Raw genomic sequence first — 17,559 nt, 5'->3', positions numbered from 1 at the left:
AAAATGTAACTTAACAAATGGAAATGATAGAAATAGCGCACATAGAACAGATCTTCCGCTTCTTAGACTTGCTTTCAATGAGAATAACATATCTATAAGTCATATTTCCATGTGAAATCTAGGTGGTGGACAACTGTACTGACATTATACGGTCAGAGTGTGTGCCGGTCTCTGTGTTTTTATGTCTGTGTTTACATTCTCTCATATGTCTGTGTTTACATTCTCTCATCCCAAGCCTGCCATGTTACAGCGAGAGGCCTCCTTTGACCAAGAGGAGCTCCTGCAAGGTTAGTGTGTGTGTGTGTGTGTGTGTGTGTGTGTGTGTGTGTGTGTGTGTGTGTGTGTGTGTGTGTGTGTGTGTGTGTGTGTGTGTGTGTGTGTGTGTGTGTGTGTGTGTGTGTGTGTGTGTGTGTGCGTGCGTGCGTGTTTCAATGCCCTCACAGTGCTGTGTGTATGTCTTCCAGGGGCGAGTCAGCTGGAGCCTGATATGACCCAGAGGGAGGTGGACTTTGGGGGACTCTGGGAACCCATAGGTGAGTCTGTTCATACCATAACTAAGTAACCCATATGTGTGTGTGTTCTAACTGTAACTCATAGGTGAGTGTGTTCTAACTGTAACCCATATGTGAGTGTGTTCTAACTGTAACCCATAGGTGAGTGTGTTCTAACCATAACTAACTGTAACCCATAGGTGAGTGTGTTCTAACTGTAACCCATAGGCGAGTGTGTTCTAACCATAACTAACTGTAACCCATAGGTGAGTGTGTTCTAACTGTAACCCATAGGTGAGCGTGTTCTAACTGTAACCCATAGGTGAGCGTGTTCTAACTGCAACCCATAGGTGAGCGTGTTCTAACTGTAACCCATAGCTGAGTGTGTTCTAACTGTAAACCATAGGTGAGTGTGTTCTAACTGTAACCCATAGGTGAGTGTGTTCTAACTGTAACCCATAGGTGAGTGTGTTCTAACTGTAACCCATAGGTGAGTGTGTTCTAACTGTAACCCATAGGTGAGTGTGTTCTAACTGTAACCATAGGTGAGTGTGTTCTAACTGTAACCCTGTAACCCATAGGTGAGTGTGTTCTAACTGTAACCCATAGGTGAGCGTGTTCTAACTGTAACCCATAGGTGAGTGTGTTCTAACTGTAACCCATAGCTGAGTGTGTTCTAACTGTAAACCATAGGTGAGTGTGTTCTAACTGTAACCCATAGGGGAGTGTGTTCTAACTGTAACCCATAGGTGAGTGTGTTCTAACTGTAACCCATAGGTGAGTGTGTTCTAACCATAACTAACTGTAACCCATAGGGGAGTGTGTTCTAACTGTAACCCATAGGGGAGTGTGTTCTAACTGTAACCCATAGGTGAGTGTGTTCTAACTGTAACCCATAGGTGAGTGTGTTCTAACCATAACTAACTGTAACCCATAGGTGAGTGTGTTCTAACTGTAACCCATAGGTGAGTGTGTTCTAACTGTAACCCATAGGTGAGTGTGTTCTAACATTTACATTTACATTTAAGTCATTTAGCAGACGCTCTTATCCAGAGCGACTTACCATAACTAACTGTAACCCATAGGGGAGTGTGTTCTAACTGTAACCCATAGGTGAGTGTGTTCTAACTGTAACCTATAGGTGAGTGTGTTCTAATTGTAACCCATAGGTGAGTGTGTTCTAATTGTAACCCATAGCTGAGTGTGTTCTAATTGTAACCCATAGCTGAGTGTGTTCTAACTGTAACCCATAGGTGAGTGTGTTCTAATTGTAACCCATAGCTGAGTGTGTTCTAACTGTAACCCATAGGTGAGTGTGTTCTAACTGTAACCCATAGCTGAGTGTGTTCTAACTGTAACCCATAGGTGAGTGTGTTCTAACTGTAACCCATAGCTGAGTGTGTTCTAACTGTAACCCATAGCTGAGTGTGTTCTAATTGTAACCCATAGGTGAGTGTGTTCTAACTGTAACCCATAGGTGAGTGTGTTCTAATTGTAACCCATAGGTGAGTGTGTTCTAATTGTAACCCATAGCTGAGTGTGTTCTAATTGTAACCCATAGCTGAGTGTGTTCTAACTGTAACCCATAGGTGAGTGTGTTCTAACTGTAACCCATAGCTGAATGTGTTCTAATTGTAACCCATAGGTGAGTGTGTTCTAACTGTAACCCATAGGTGAGTGTGTTCTAATTGTAACCCATAGCTGAGTGTGTTCTAATTGTAACCCATAGCTGAGTGTGTTCTAATTGTAACCCATAGCTGAGTGTGTTCTAACTGTAACCCATAGGTGAGTGTGTTCTAATTGTAACCTATAGCTGAGTGTGTTCTAACTGTAACCCATAGGTGAGTGTGTTCTAACTGTAACCCATAGCTGAGTGTGTTCTAACTGTAACCCATAGGTGAGTGTGTTCTAACCATAACTAACTGTAACCCATAGGTGAGCGTGTTCTAATTGTAACCCATAGCTGAGTGCGTTCTAACTGTAACCCATAGGTGAGTGTGTTCTAACCATAACTAACTGTAACCCATAGGTGAGTGTGTTCTAACTGTAACCCATAGGTGAGTGTGTTCTAACTGTAACACATAGGTGAGTGTGTTCTAACCATAACTAACTGTAACCCATAGGTGAGTGTGTTCTAACTGTAACCCATAGGTGAGTGTGTTCTAACCATAACTAACTGTAACCCATAGGAGAGGTGGGTTTGTTCTATCCAGCCTATTCACAGATCTGTCAGTGTTAATGAAAGAAAGGAGACGATAGAAGGAAAGTATTCAAAAGTATTTGGGACACATCCTCTCCTATGCCCATGCCATTCTGCCATGTAATTAATGCAGTGTAGGCACATGACACGTTATTAGTGTGTGGCTGTCAGTACTAACTCCTGTCTGTCACTGTGTAGAGTTTCCTGTCATGGAGCAGAGAGAGGTCACTCATGAACATATGAAGCCTTACCTGCTCAAAGTCCTCAAGGAGAGAGGTGGGTGACGATGCCTTCCCTGCTGGTATACTTCATATCACACAGCCAATGGAGTATGATGTGTGTGTTGTATCCTGTGTGAGGGAGGTACAGTAACAGAAGTGTGTGTTCTCAGCGGGCTCCAGGGCAGCTGACGTAGACATCACCCAGAGGGAGATCACCCTGCACCTGGACACAGACTTTAAACCTGGAGGTTCGGCCGATGGCTGGGCCTCGCTCGTTTGGGGATTTCCACCCCAGTGTCCTCTTCCCCCCTGGCCAGCCATCCCCAAACAACCACCAGGCCATCTGTCTCCATAGCAGCCGTCGTCCCCAGTACCCTGCCTACTCCTTACCCCAGACAGGCTTTGGCTACCTTTGTCGTCAAGGTGACGCCGTCAACCGGATAGAGTCTTGGTACAGCGCATTTTGCTATAGGAACGGGACGCTGCAGGTCCAGGAAGTGACGCTGTGCTGCGTTACACAGACGGTGAGTGTTTATGTGGCAACATTGGATTCTGTCCTGTTCCATTCTGTCGTGTTGTGTTCAGTTCTGGCCCGTTCACTCCTATTGTACCAACAGAACCGCCTTCTATGTGCACAGGTGTAGCATTGATGAGGACAGAGGACGCCTAGGGAAGATGAGATGGTAGTAGTGAAGAAGACAGAGGATGTCTAGAGAAGATAAGGAAAAGGGGGATATCTAGTCAGTTGTACAACTGAATGCATTCAACTGAAATGTGTCTTCTGCATTTAACCCAACCCGAGACAATAGTAGTGAAGACAGAGGATGCTCAGGGAAGATGAGATGGTAGTAGTGAAGACAGAGGATGCTCAGGGAAGATGAGATGGTAGTAGTGAAGACAGAGGATGCTCAGGGAAGATGAGATGGTAGTAGTGAAGACAGAGGATGCTCAGGGAAGATGAGATGGTAGTAGTGAAGACAGAGGATGCTCAGGGAAGATGAGATGGTAGTAGTGAAGACAGAGGATGCTCAGGGAAGATGAGATGGTAGTAGTGAAGACAGAGGATGCTCAGGGAAGATGAGATGGTAGTAGTGAAGACAGAGGATGCATAGGGAAGATGAGATGGTAGTAGTGAAGACAGAGGATGCATAGGGAAGATGAGATGAGATGGTAGTAGTGAAGACAGAGGATGCTCAGGGAAGATGAGATGGTAGTAGTGAAGACAGAGGATGCATAGGGAAGATGAGATGGTAGTAGTGAAGACAGAGGATGCTCAGGGAAGATGAGATGGTAGTAGTGAAGACAGAGGATGCTCAGGGAAGATGAGGGAAGATGAGATGGTAGTAGTGAAGACAGAGGATGCTCAGGGAAGATGAGATGGTAGTAGTGAAGACAGAGGATGCATAGGGAAGATGAGATGGTAGTAGTGAAGACAGAGGATGCTCAGGGAAGATGAGATGGTAGTAGTGAAGACAGAGGATGCATAGGGAAGATGAGATGGTAGTAGTGAAGACAGAGGATGCATAGGGAAGATGAGATGGTAGTAGTGAAGACAGAGGATGCTCAGGGAAGATGAGATGGTAGTAGTGAAGACAGAGGATGCTCAGGGAAGATGAGATGGTAGTAGTGAAGACAGAGGATGCATAGGGAAGATGAGATGGTAGTAGTGAAGACAGAGGATGCATAGGGAAGATGAGATGGTAGTAGTGAAGACAGAGGATGCATAGGGAAGATGAGATGGTAGTAGTGAAGACAGAGGATGCATAGGGAAGATGAGATGGTAGTAGTGAAGACAGAGGATGCTCAGGGAAGATGAGATGGTAGTAGTGAAGACAGAGGATGCATAGGGAAGATGAGATGGTAGTAGTGAAGACAGAGGATGCTCAGGGAAGATGAGATGGTAGTAGTGAAGACAGAGGATGCTCAGGGAAGATGAGATGGTAGTAGTGAAGACAGAGGATGCATAGGGAAGATGAGATGGTAGTAGTGAAGACAGAGGATGCTCAGGGAAGATGAGATGGTAGTAGTGAAGACAGAGGATGCTCAGGGAAGATGAGATGGTAGTAGTGAAGACAGAGGATGCATAGGGAAGATGAGATGGTAGTAGTGAAGACAGAGGATGCATAGGGAAGATGAGATGGTAGTAGTGAAGACAGAGGATGCTCAGGGAAGATGAGATGGTAGTGTAGTAGTGAAGACAGAGGATGCATAGGGAAGATGAGATGGTAGTAGTGAAGACAGAGGATGCATAGGGAAGATGAGATGGTAGTAGTGAAGACAGAGGATGCATAGGGAAGATGAGATGGTAGTAGTGAAGACAGAGGATGCTCAGGGAAGATGAGATGGTAGTAGTGAAGACAGAGGATGCTCAGGGAAGATGAGATGGTAGTAGTGAAGACAGAGGATGCTCAGGGAAGATGAGATGGTAGTAGTGAAGACAGAGGATGCATAGGGAAGATGAGATGGTAGTAGTGAAGACAGAGGATGCATAGGGAAGATGAGATGGTAGTAGTGAAGACAGAGGATGCTCAGGGAAGATGAGATGGTAGTAGTGAAGACAGAGGATGCATAGGGAAGATGAGATGGTAGTAGTGAAGACAGAGGATGCTCAGGGAAGATGAGATGGTAGTAGTGAAGACAGAGGATGCATAGGGAAGATGAGATGGTAGTAGTGAAGACAGAGGATGCTCAGGGAAGATGAGATGGTAGTAGTGAAGACAGAGGATGCTCAGGGAAGATGAGATGGTAGTAGTGAAGACAGAGGATGCTCAGGGAAGATGAGATGGTAGTAGTGAAGACAGAGGATGCATAGGGAAGATGAGATGGTAGTAGTGAAGACAGAGGATGGTCAGGGAAGATGAGATGGTAGTAGTGAAGACAGAGGATGCATAGGGAAGATGAGATGGTAGTAGTGAAGACAGAGGATGCATAGGGAAGATGAGATGGTAGTAGTGAAGACAGAGGATGCATAGGGAAGATGAGATGGTAGTAGTGAAGACAGAGGATGCTCAGGGAAGATGAGATGGTAGTAGTGAAGACAGAGGATGCTCAGGGAAGATGAGATGGTAGTAGTGAAGACAGAGGATGCTCAGGGAAGATGAGATGGTAGTAGTGAAGACAGAGGATGCATAGGGAAGATGAGATGGTAGTAGTGAAGACAGAGGATGCATAGGGAAGATGAGATGGTAGTAGTGAAGACAGAGGATGCTCAGGGAAGATGAGATGGTAGTAGTGAAGACAGAGGATGCATAGGGAAGATGAGATGGTAGTAGTGAAGACAGAGGATGCATAGGGAAGATGAGATGGTAGTAGTGAAGACAGAGGATGCTCAGGGAAGATGAGATGGTAGTAGTGAAGACAGAGGATGCATAGGGAAGATGAGATGGTAGTAGTGAAGACAGAGGATGCTCAGGGAAGATGAGATGGTAGTAGTGAAGACAGAGGATGCTCAGGGAAGATGAGATGGTAGTAGTGAAGACAGAGGATGCAGAGGATGCTCAGGGAAGATGAGATGGTAGTAGTGAAGACAGAGGATGCATAGGGAAGATGAGATGGTAGTAGTGAAGACAGAGGATGCATAGGGAAGATGAGATGGTAGTAGTGAAGACAGAGGATGCTCAGGGAAGATGAGATGGTAGTAGTGAAGACAGAGGATGCTCAGGGAAGATGAGATGGTAGTAGTGAAGACAGAGGATGCTCAGGGAAGATGAGATGGTAGTAGTGAAGACAGAGGATGCTCAGGGAAGATGAGACTCCGGAGAAGGAAAGCACATACAGACACAACAGATCATCCTTGGTGTCTATCTGTATAGCTGTGTAGAGGGGAAGGTGTTCATGAGGGCTAAAGCTTTACCTTCACCATTTTAGGACTTCTTTTATCTCTATTTTTCATGTGTGAATTGATGTTTGTATATGTCACTTACAGTGGGAACAGGCCCTGTCCACATTCTGTACTGAGGAGTCCCGAGTGAAGACACGCCAACACCACTGCTACCAGATGGAGGGCGAGGCCAGACTGAGCTGTTTCCATAGGGAAAACCCAAACCCCACCTACCTGCTGACCACCCAGGGGGCAGGCTCCTCCCCCATACCTGAACCTGGCTTCACCTTTAACCCCAACACTTGTCACAAGTAAGGAAAGAGAGAGAGAGAGACCGGTTTACTTTAGGTTTAGAGTAGGGCTGTTATGGTGACGATATTACGTGACTGTTTAGTCACAGTAACTAGGCTTCTCCAAAACTGCGCTCTGATGGTGCTGATGATCATTGGTAGAGTACCAACCTTTATAACAGTCAGTTGCTAATGTGCTGGTACTCAGCACCCTACTGTCTCTCTAATCACTCTGACATCAATAGAAATGTAATCGAAAATCTAATCAAACACTTCATGAGTGCCCATGAGCTCATGTTGCGCAACAGTTCTATAGGCTAATCAATTGACAAAACCATTTTTATGGCCTCTTCAAAAAGAGGATCCCATCAGCTTTCTACTGGCTAGGCCTACTATATATTTTTCTCAACTTTCCAAATATTAAGCACATTGCTTCGATTTACAACAGGAGTATAGCCTACCTGGCTGGGATGAAAATTAACTATGGGGAAGCTCCCCTTTTCCAATAGGTGCATGATAATGGTCCTTTCTAAATCATAACACATATAGTATTTAGTATGTGTAAAGACAAGATTCAAATAGTCTGATGGGTGACAATATTATCACTTGTGAATGATGTATTATTATATTATGAATGATGTATTATTATATTATTATATTATATTATTATTATGTATTATCACTTAATGATTCCCTGCATGTGCAGTAAGGCAAGAAACAGCACGTGCCTTTTTTAGTCCTACTTTTTCAAATCGCACGTCATGTAGCCTAGCCCATAGGCCTGTATGTTTTGATAAGGGTTGTAATCATAACTAACGTGCCCAAATAACTCCAAACGCAGCCTACAGACCTAGAACCCCTGGGACACGGTAAGAGACCACATAGCCTACATACTTAGAACCCCTGGGACACAAGAGAGCACATAGCCTACAGACCTAGAACCCCTGGGACACGGTAAGAGACCACATAGCCTACAGACCTAGAACCCCTGGGACACAAGAGAGCACATAGCCTACAGACTTAGAACCCCTGGGACACGGTAAGAGACCACATAGCCTACAGACCTAGAACCCCTGGGACACAAGAGAGCACATAGCCTACAGACCTAGAACCCCTGGGACACAAGAGAGCACATAGCCTACAGACCTAGAACCCCTGGGACACAAGAGAGCACATAGCCTACAGACCTAGAACCCCTGGGACACAAGAGAGCACATAGCCTACAGACCTAGAACCCCTGGGACACAAGAGACCACATAGCCTACAGACCTAGAACCCCTGGGACACAAGAGAGCACATAGCCTACAGACCTAGAACCCCTGGGACACAAGAGAGCACATAGCCTACAGACCTAGAACCCCTGGGACACAAGAGAGCACATAGCCTACAGACCTAGAACCCCTGGGACACGGTAAGAGAGCACATAGCCTACAGACCTAGAACCCCTGGGACACAAGAGAGCACATAGCCTACAGACCTAGAACCCCTGGGACACAAGAGAGCACATAGCCTACAGACCTAGAACCCCTGGGACACGGTAAGAGAGCACATAGCCTACAGACCTAGAACCCCTGGGACACAAGAGAGAGACACATAGCCTACAGACCTAGAACCCCTGGGACACAAGAGAGCACATAGCCTACAGACCTAGAACCCCTGGGACACAAGAGAGCACATAGCCTACAGACCTAGAACCCCTGGGACACAAGAGACCACATAGCCTACAGACCTAGAACCCCTGGGACACGGTAAGAGACCACATAGCCTACAGACCTAGAACCCCTGGGACACAAGAGAGCACATAGCCTACAGACCTAGAACCCCTGGGACACAAGAGAGCACATAGCCTAGAACCCTGACCTAGAACCCCTGGGACACAAGAGAGCACATAGCCTACAGACCTAGAACCCCTGGGACACAAGAGAGCACATAGCCTACAGACCTAGAACCCCTGGGACACAAGAGAGCACATAGCCTACAGACCTAGAACCCCTGGGACACAAGAGAGCACATAGCCTACAGACCTAGAACCCCTGGGACACAAGAGAGCACATAGCCTACAGACCTAGAACCCCTGGGACACGGTAAGAGAGCACATAGCCTACAGACCTAGAACCCCTGGGACACAAGAGAGCACATAGCCTACAGACCTAGAACCCCTGGGACACAAGAGAGCACATAGCCTACAGACCTAGAACCCCTGGGACACAAGAGAGCACATAGCCTACAGACCTAGAACCCCTGGGACACGGTAAGAGAGCACATAGCCTACAGACCTAGAACCCCTGGGACACGGTAAGAGAGCACATAGCCTACAGACCTAGAACCCCTGGGACACGGTAAGAGAGCACATAGCCTACAGACCTAGAACCCCTGGGACACGGTAAGAGAGCACATAGCCTACAGACCTAGAACCCCTGGGACACGGTAAGAGAGCACATAGCCTACAGAGCCTAGTGAAACATGTGTTCTTATAAACTCAGTCAGTGCGCAGTTGCGTGTGAAAACAGAGTTTTGACTGGCCATTATATAAAAGAGGATCCCAGCTTTCTTGTGCTGCTATATTTATGTCTCAATTCTTAAAATTAAGCACATTAATCTGCTTTACAACCGGTGTAGCCTAACTGGCATACATAGGCAGTGCGTGAGTTTCATATTTGGGGAAGATATTTTTCACTATAAAAATGCACCTTTTATAATAAAGCATAATGCTGTTTCTTATGTAAAATAGCCTACTATTGGAAATGTGAGTAGATTGGAGAGTCATAATTTAGGCTAATAATAGAACTCAATCATTGTTCGCAAAAATATACCATTCAATGCATGGCTGAGCGTGTATAGCATAGACTAGAGTATGGCTAGGCTGTATCAGATAGGCCTACATTTATTATTTTTTTGAACGGGAAAAATTTAGCCTTTTTAGAAACACATTTTATGCATTTCTACTACTCTATATATGACTGGAGACATTAGCAGAATATTTCTTTATATGACAAAGGGTAGCCTACAAATTAAAGGGTATGACGCTACAAGCTTGGCACACCTGTATTTGGGGAGCTTCTCCCATTCTTCTCTGCAGATCCTCTCAAGCTCCGTCAGGTTGAATGGGGAGTGTTGACCGCACAGCTATTTTCAGGTCTCAACAGAGATGTTCGATTGGGTTCAAGTCCAGGCTCTGGCTGGGCCACTCAAGGACATTCAGAGACTTATCCCGAAGCCACTCCTGTGTTGTCTTGGCTGTGTGCTTAGGGTCATTGTCCTGTGGGAAGGTGAACCTTTGTCCCATTCTGAGGTCCTGAGTGCTCTGGAGAAGGTTCTCATCAAGGATCTCTCTGTACTTTGCGCAGTTCCATCTTTCCCTTGATTCTGACTAGTCTTCCAGTCCCTGCAGCTGAAAACCCTCCCCACAGCATGATTCTGCCACCACCATGCTTCACCATAGTGATGGTGCCAGGTTTCTGCCAGGTTTCTGAGACTTTGCATTCAGGACAAAAGTTCAGTTTTGGTTTCATCAGGCCAGAGAATCTTGTTTCTCGTGAGCTGAGATTCCTTTAGGTGCCTTTTGGCAAACTCCAAGCAGAATGTTGTGTGTGTCACGACTCCGACCGAAGGACACTCCCCTTCCCGTTCGGGTGGCGCTCGGCGCTCGTCGTCACCAGCCTACTAGCTGCCACTGATTATTTCCTCCCCCTCCTTATGTGTTTATTGAAATCACCTGTTTTGAGTTAGGTAGTTAGTAGTAAGGCTTTAGTAGTCAGCCGGCCCGCCTGGTTCCTTGTGCGGGATTAATTATTGTGACCGTCTGTTTGGTGTACTTGTGTACACGTCTATGGGTTTTGTGTTTTCCCATTTTGTGGGTTTTCCCTGGACAGTTTAAGTCCCCCTGTTTGGGGCATTTGTTTGTTCATTACGCCCTGTGTTTTCGTGAGGGTTGGCTTATGTTCGCCGTTTCTCTGTGCATTAAAATAGTACTCACCTGAACTCTCTGCTTCCTGCGCCTGACTCCTCACCCACTACACTCAGATCGTTACAGTGTGCCTTTTACTGAGGAGTGACTTCTGTCTGGCCGCTCTACCGTAAAGGCCTGTTTGGTGGAGTACTGCAGAGAAGGGAGAACCTTCCAGAAGGACAACCATCTCCACAGAGGAACTCTGGAGTTGTTTTTCCATTTAAGAATGATGGAGGCCACTGTGTTCTTGGGGACCTTCAATACTGCAGTAATGTTTTGGTACCCTTCCCCAGATCTGTCACTCGACACAATCCTGTCTCGGAGCTCTATGGACAATTCCTTCGACCCCATGGCTTGGTTTTTGCTCTGACGTGCACTGCCAACTGTGGGACCTTATATAAACAGATGTGTGCCTTTCCAAATCATGTCTAATCAAATTACCACGGGTGGATTCCAAGTTGTAGAAACATCTCAAGGATGATCAATGGAAACAGGAAGTCCCTGAGCTCAATTTCAAATCTCATAGAAAAGGTTCAGAATACTTACAGCACCAGTCAAAAGTTTGGACACACATGCTAAGCATATGTGGGAACTCATTCAAGACTGTTGGAAAGCATTCTAGGTGAAGCTGGTTGAGAGAATGCTAAGAGTGCAAATCTGTCATCAAGGCAAAGGGTGGCTACTTTGAAGAATCTCAAATATAAAATATATTTTGATTTGTTTAACACATTTTTGATTACTACATAATTCCATATGTGTTTTTCATTGGTTTGATGTAATCACTATTATTCTACAGTGTAGAAAATAGTAAAAAATATAGAAAAACCCTGGAATGGGTAGGTGTGTCCAAACTTTTGACTGGTACAGTATGGAAATAAGGTATTTGTTTTTTATTTGTAATAAATTAGCAAAAGATTACAAAAAACTGTTTTTGCTCTCTGAATTTGTTTTCTTTAATCCATTTTAGAATAAGGCTGTAATGTAACAAAATGTGGGAAAAGTGTTTTTTTTGTTCATGAAAAAATAGTGCGCACATGCAGCTATCTCAGAAATCGTTGAGGAAATATCCTTTCTATTTTATTCAGCTATGTTCAATTGTATTCTTCATACTATAGAATGCCACGGAAGTCTAAGACAATCTTGTCTGCTAAATGAACTAGTGTAGCCCACAGACATATGGCATCAGGGACTAACATAAGGACAACTGAGTATGCTATTCTGTTCTACATTTTCTTCATATCATGTTTCTTTAGACCTGCCTATTGTAACGGCGTTCTTCGTTTGTGGAAAGAGAGTCGGAGCGACGAAATGCAGTGTAGTGGTTACTCATGTCTTTAATGAAGGAAAAAAGCGATACATGAAATAACTACAAATACGAAAACAACAAACGGAACGAGAAACCTATTACAACCTATCTGGTGAAACTACACAGAGACAGGAACAATCACCCACAAAATACAAAGTGAATCTCAGGCTACCTAAATACGGTTCCCAATCAGAGACAACGAGAATCACCTGACTCTGATTGAGAATCGCCTCAGGCAGCCAAGCCTATACAACACCCCTACTCAGCCGTAATCCCAATAATACAAAAACCCCAATACGAAATACAACAACATAAACCCATGTCACACCCTGGCCTGACCAAATATATAACGAAAACACAAAATACAATGACCAAGGCGTGACACCTATAATATATTTATTGGATTTATTGTGATGGTGTAGGCCAGGTATTCCCAAACTGGGGTACGTAATGCTGTCGGGAGTACGCCAAATAAAAGTGTGATTCACATTTTAAAAATGTTTTAGAATAATACTTTAAAAACATCTTCTTCACATTTTCAAACAGTCCGTTTTATATTTTACAACGGGGCTATACATTTGGTTGAGTTGTTTGTTCTCGCCTTAGTAGCCTCGTTTCACTGCCAAAAATAAAATTAAACCATCTAGTGTTCAGCGAAATAACAACACAATGTCAAATACAGGTAGCCTAGTCAAATAATTAACATCACGTTGACCGTTACTCTCTCGCGGGAATTCCACTAATGATCCATATGTAGCCAAACGTAGCTGCTGCTTATTCCGTTAGCTCGAAAATGGATAAATTGTAAAAATAAAAAAGATCCCACGTCCATGGAGACACATACCAGCTCTAATGGTGGTACTGCTACTACCAGCAGTACTGCACCTATTGACGACACAAGTTGATCCGCTTCCACGAGCACATCCAATGCTAGCATAATTAATTATATATTTGTTGTTAGCCCAGGTAGCATGGACACTGACAGTTGTGAATCTGATGCAGCCTAAGAGCTACTGCCTCCTTACCCGGGAAAGCACCGAACAACAGACAGGGACATTGGACCATCGAAGAGGCGCAAATATGATGACAACTACATTGATTTGGGGTTCACTTATATTGGAAGCAGTGCCTCTCCTCAGCCACAGTGTGTTATATGTGCAAAAGTACTATCTCACAACTCGATGAAACCTTACCTCTTGCGCAGACATTTAGAAACAAAATAAGCCACAGGTGTTTTTTGAGCGAGAATTAAAAGACGACTTTCGAGTAGTAAGACATATATAAAAGCAACAAATAGCATTAATAAGAAGGGTCTAGATGCGTCTTACAGTGAGGCAAAAAAGTATTTAGTCAGCCACCAATTGTGCAAGTCCTCCCACTTAAAAACATGAGAGAGGCCTGTCATTTTCATCATAGGTACACTTCAACTATGACAGACACAATTAGAAAAAAAAATCCAGAAAATCACATTGTAGGATTTTTTTATGAATTTATTTGCAAATTACATTTGAGTGCACTGACCCTGGTGCTAGAGGGAGTACGCAGCCAGAGTTTTAATGTTTGAAGGGGTACGGGACTATACAAAGTTTGGGAACAAGGCTATATTAAAGGCTATATTAAATGAATGTATTAGGCATATTCAAATGTAGTTGTTCCAAAGGTCTGCATCAGTGGCTGTAGGCTATGCTATGCGTGGAAGTCAGGAGATGCTCAACGTGTTTATGTAGGCCTAATCAACTGTGAATTACTGTCAAGTTATTTGCATGACAATCACCGGCAGACATTTCATGACCTCCACAGCCCTCGTTTATGGTTAATGTTAGGTTCAAATTGTCAATTTTTTATGGCAACTAATGACTACATGTATTGTGTCCTTTCCTCCCAGGTCCCAGTCTGGTCCGCATACTATCAGAGGGGAGAAGCACAAGAAGTGTCCCCCAAGCTACTCCCAGAGACTCTGACATCAGCTTCCCCCCTGGACGCCCCACTTTCGACAACATCGGATTGGTCTGCCGTCTACGCAAGCACCGCCCTCTCTATACCCCCAAGTGCCTGCCACGTACAGGCTTTGGCTGGCTGGCCCGCCAATCAAAGGCCATGAACCGCCTTGAGAGAGGGTTCAAACACTGCTGTAAGGGGCAGGAGGACGTGCTACCCTGTGCTGAGGGAAAGGTAAGGAGTGTGTGTGTGTGTGTGGGCTATGTGTTATGGCCTGCCTACCTGCACTTGTCAACATGGGAAAAGTAAGGATCCAATTCATACCTATGCTGAAGAAGGCCACTAAACAGAAATATCTGTATAGATCCTCTATACAGTGAAAAATAATATATATGTTTTCATCTCTCTCCTCTCTTAGTGGCGTGAGGTGCTTGAGAGGTACACCTGTTTCACCTGTTAGCATTATTTTGTGTGTGTGTGTGTGTTTAATTTAACCTTTTTCCTCCTCAGTCACATTTTTATGCTGCCCAGACCGATTATTTATCTTTCTGGGTGACAGAACCAGACCTTTCAGAAAGGGTACATTTCACTGTAGTAGATGGTGACTGTAGCTATGTTTCCATCCGACTGGCGACAAATTTTAAATTTGCGCATTTTCCCACAAGTGGTGTGTTTCCACCAAACTGACTTGTTGCTGATTTTTGTAGTGCACACAAAATGTATTTTTGTTCCATTTTCCTGAATAAAAATCGAAAGATCAGTGTGTTTCCATCATATTTCCAACTCTACTGATAGATTTGTCACAGAAACGGTTGTTATAAATAGTAAATGTGCCAACTCTGGTCTTGGCACATTCTCTCGAGCCAACAGCTAGCAGATACAGTGTGGGTAAAGTAGTCTACATGATGAGATTTATTATGGATAACATCGACCAATATTTACATTTTTTCAAATGGCAGTCAAGCATCAATCATCATGTCACCATAATAAGACCCTCAATATTTATTGGAAAGGAACATCAAGCTCATCACTGTGCACTTTCACTACCCTGTGAAGTTGATCATTTATTTAATCCGTAGCCTAATAAACTGTGTAGTTTCCTGAGTCGTAGTGGAAGGACCACACCATATCACGTGACTACAAGATTACTTTGCTATGATGGTTATTATATCAATATTTGCACATAAAGCTGTTTCCACCACCATTTCCCACATAATACATTTTACGGACACAAAACGATCCCACCATGTCAAACGAACAGTTATCTGTTGGCATTTATAACATTTCACTGAAAGCTCCTGTTTCCATTACAGTTGTTGTGGTTTTGTTTTATACGGTATGACCTTACTCGCAGTAAAACTCTGGATGGAAACGTGGTTAATGACATTAAAATTCCAGATTTGCATTGTATCAAAGGCCTTTACCAAAAGTTTAAAAACAATAGAATACGATAACTTTCACAAGTATCTTATTACAGCAGCTAGTTTAATCCAGGGACATTTGTACATACCTGTCTAACAAAGCTCTTTGACTGATTTGGTTTGATTATCGAGTAAAACAAAGATGTAGTATACTGAGATGAACTTGCAATCTGCTCTCTCAGGTTCCCTGTGGCTCTCCCTGTCCAGAACTTAGTGGACCAATGCTGCTCCCTGCCAGCAGACCAGAGAACTGCATGTGTTCAGATACAGGTGAGTTTGACACTTAATAATGCAGGTTCACTCAGACAACCCCATATCTCATATTAACCAGGTTGTCCCATTGGGATAAAATGAACATGATTGGCCATCAAGTGTCTACAGGATCTTAGACTGAGAGTTATATTGTAGGTCTAAGGATGTAGCAGGCTTTTTGTTATTGTTGTTTTCATAACTTCTCTCTTTGACTGTGAACCCAGCTAGTGACACGGGCAGAGAGCCGCTGTTCTGCAGAGAAGACCTCCTCCCCTGCTGTCTTCCAGAAATGCTGCCCTCCCTCCTCCCACGACGCCCCTATGTGCCTCTCTGGCCTGCTCATGAATGCCATCACCAAGTCAACCAAGTCCCCACGCCTCAGAAAGAGGAAATGCCCCCTCGCCTGATTTTTGTTGTTGTTGACTTTTCACTCTGATGGCAGTGGGCCAATCTGTAGTCACTACATGACCATGATAGAATTGGCTAATACAGAGGAACTGTTGAGCAATTGCATGATTTAGTCAAACAGGGGTTAGGGTGTGGGTAAGAGTAAGCAGAATTTATAGTTAGAAAGTGCCATTTATTCCATATTTTCTAGCATGGCCAGATGACAACGAATTCATGTATGGTATCCGAGTGCACATAATATTTCAGTATGATTGTCCGTGTCTGTCATTAAGAGGGTGTTATAATGATAGAACACCTGGAGAGCTGACATATCTGCTTTACAAATTAAATCACCATTTGTATGACCACTTATTTTTATACTCATGTTTCAGATTAGTTAGTTGTATTTTCTTATACTTACAGAATTGCTAGTCCAGTTCTCCTGTTCTAACATTTGAAATAAATCTGTATATTTTCAAAATGTTTCCTGTGCCACGTCGAAATCATTTTGGAGTGAAGCACTGCCAGTTATTGTAATTTGTCATTATCTGACACATGAACAACATTGAAATGATTATTTGAATAAACTGACATGTTGATGGAAGTGGACTTTATGTTATAGTGACTGTGTGACTGACATGTATCCACTAAGTTAGTGTAGTAGAACTTGCATTAATAGAGACGGACAGGGTCCTCACTAGCTGTCACAGCCACAGAGTTTAGCTCAAAGCCTGGCAGATGGAGATATTGAGTGATTTCATCTCACCGTCCAAAGGCATCGTATGAAGCCGGTTATATACACTTGTATCCCTGGTGGACCGGTTCTTACATGAAACATTCTCCATTCAGGCTGCAAAGGCATCGATTTCCACCATGCCAAAGTGGCTAAGAATGTTAGTCCCAGATGTTGCATATTGCATTCAGCCAATCAGGTTGCAGAAGTCTGTATACCCCACCCATAGCAGCGTTGGAGGGTGTTTCTGCTTTTCAGGGACACAATATTTTTTAACTAACTTCTGTTTCCCCTGAAAAACAGAAGTGGGGACTCCGCTCAGGCTTCTTTCTATGCCTGCTATGTTAGTTTACCACTGGCTGAACTGGGAGGGCACATCAGGGAAGAGCGCGCTTGTTTGAAATGGAAAAGCGTTGCAGTAGCTTTTGATAAAGAACATCAAAACGAAGATTGTGGAGATTGTGACAGCCGGCTAAATGGCATCCCTTGAGAATGCAAGAACAAGATGTGTGTCAGGAGAAGTGCAGTATTATCATAAGGAGGTGTATATT

The 17,559-nt window shown here is 44.0% G+C and overlaps 1 pseudogene; it reads left to right on the top strand.

Moving 5' to 3' along the window:
• Window positions 1-226: 226 nt before the first annotated feature.
• On the top strand, window positions 227-16,752 carry LOC124017011 (annotated as a pseudogene).
• Window positions 16,753-17,559: the final 807 nt, after the last annotated feature.

This window comes from Oncorhynchus gorbuscha, unplaced genomic scaffold (genome assembly GCF_021184085.1).
Source record: "Oncorhynchus gorbuscha isolate QuinsamMale2020 ecotype Even-year unplaced genomic scaffold, OgorEven_v1.0 Un_scaffold_141:::fragment_3, whole genome shotgun sequence".
Classification (NCBI taxonomy): domain Eukaryota; kingdom Metazoa; phylum Chordata; class Actinopteri; order Salmoniformes; family Salmonidae; genus Oncorhynchus; species Oncorhynchus gorbuscha.
Note: the sequence above shows the minus strand (reverse complement) of the source record. Positions and strands in the feature narration are given on the sequence as shown.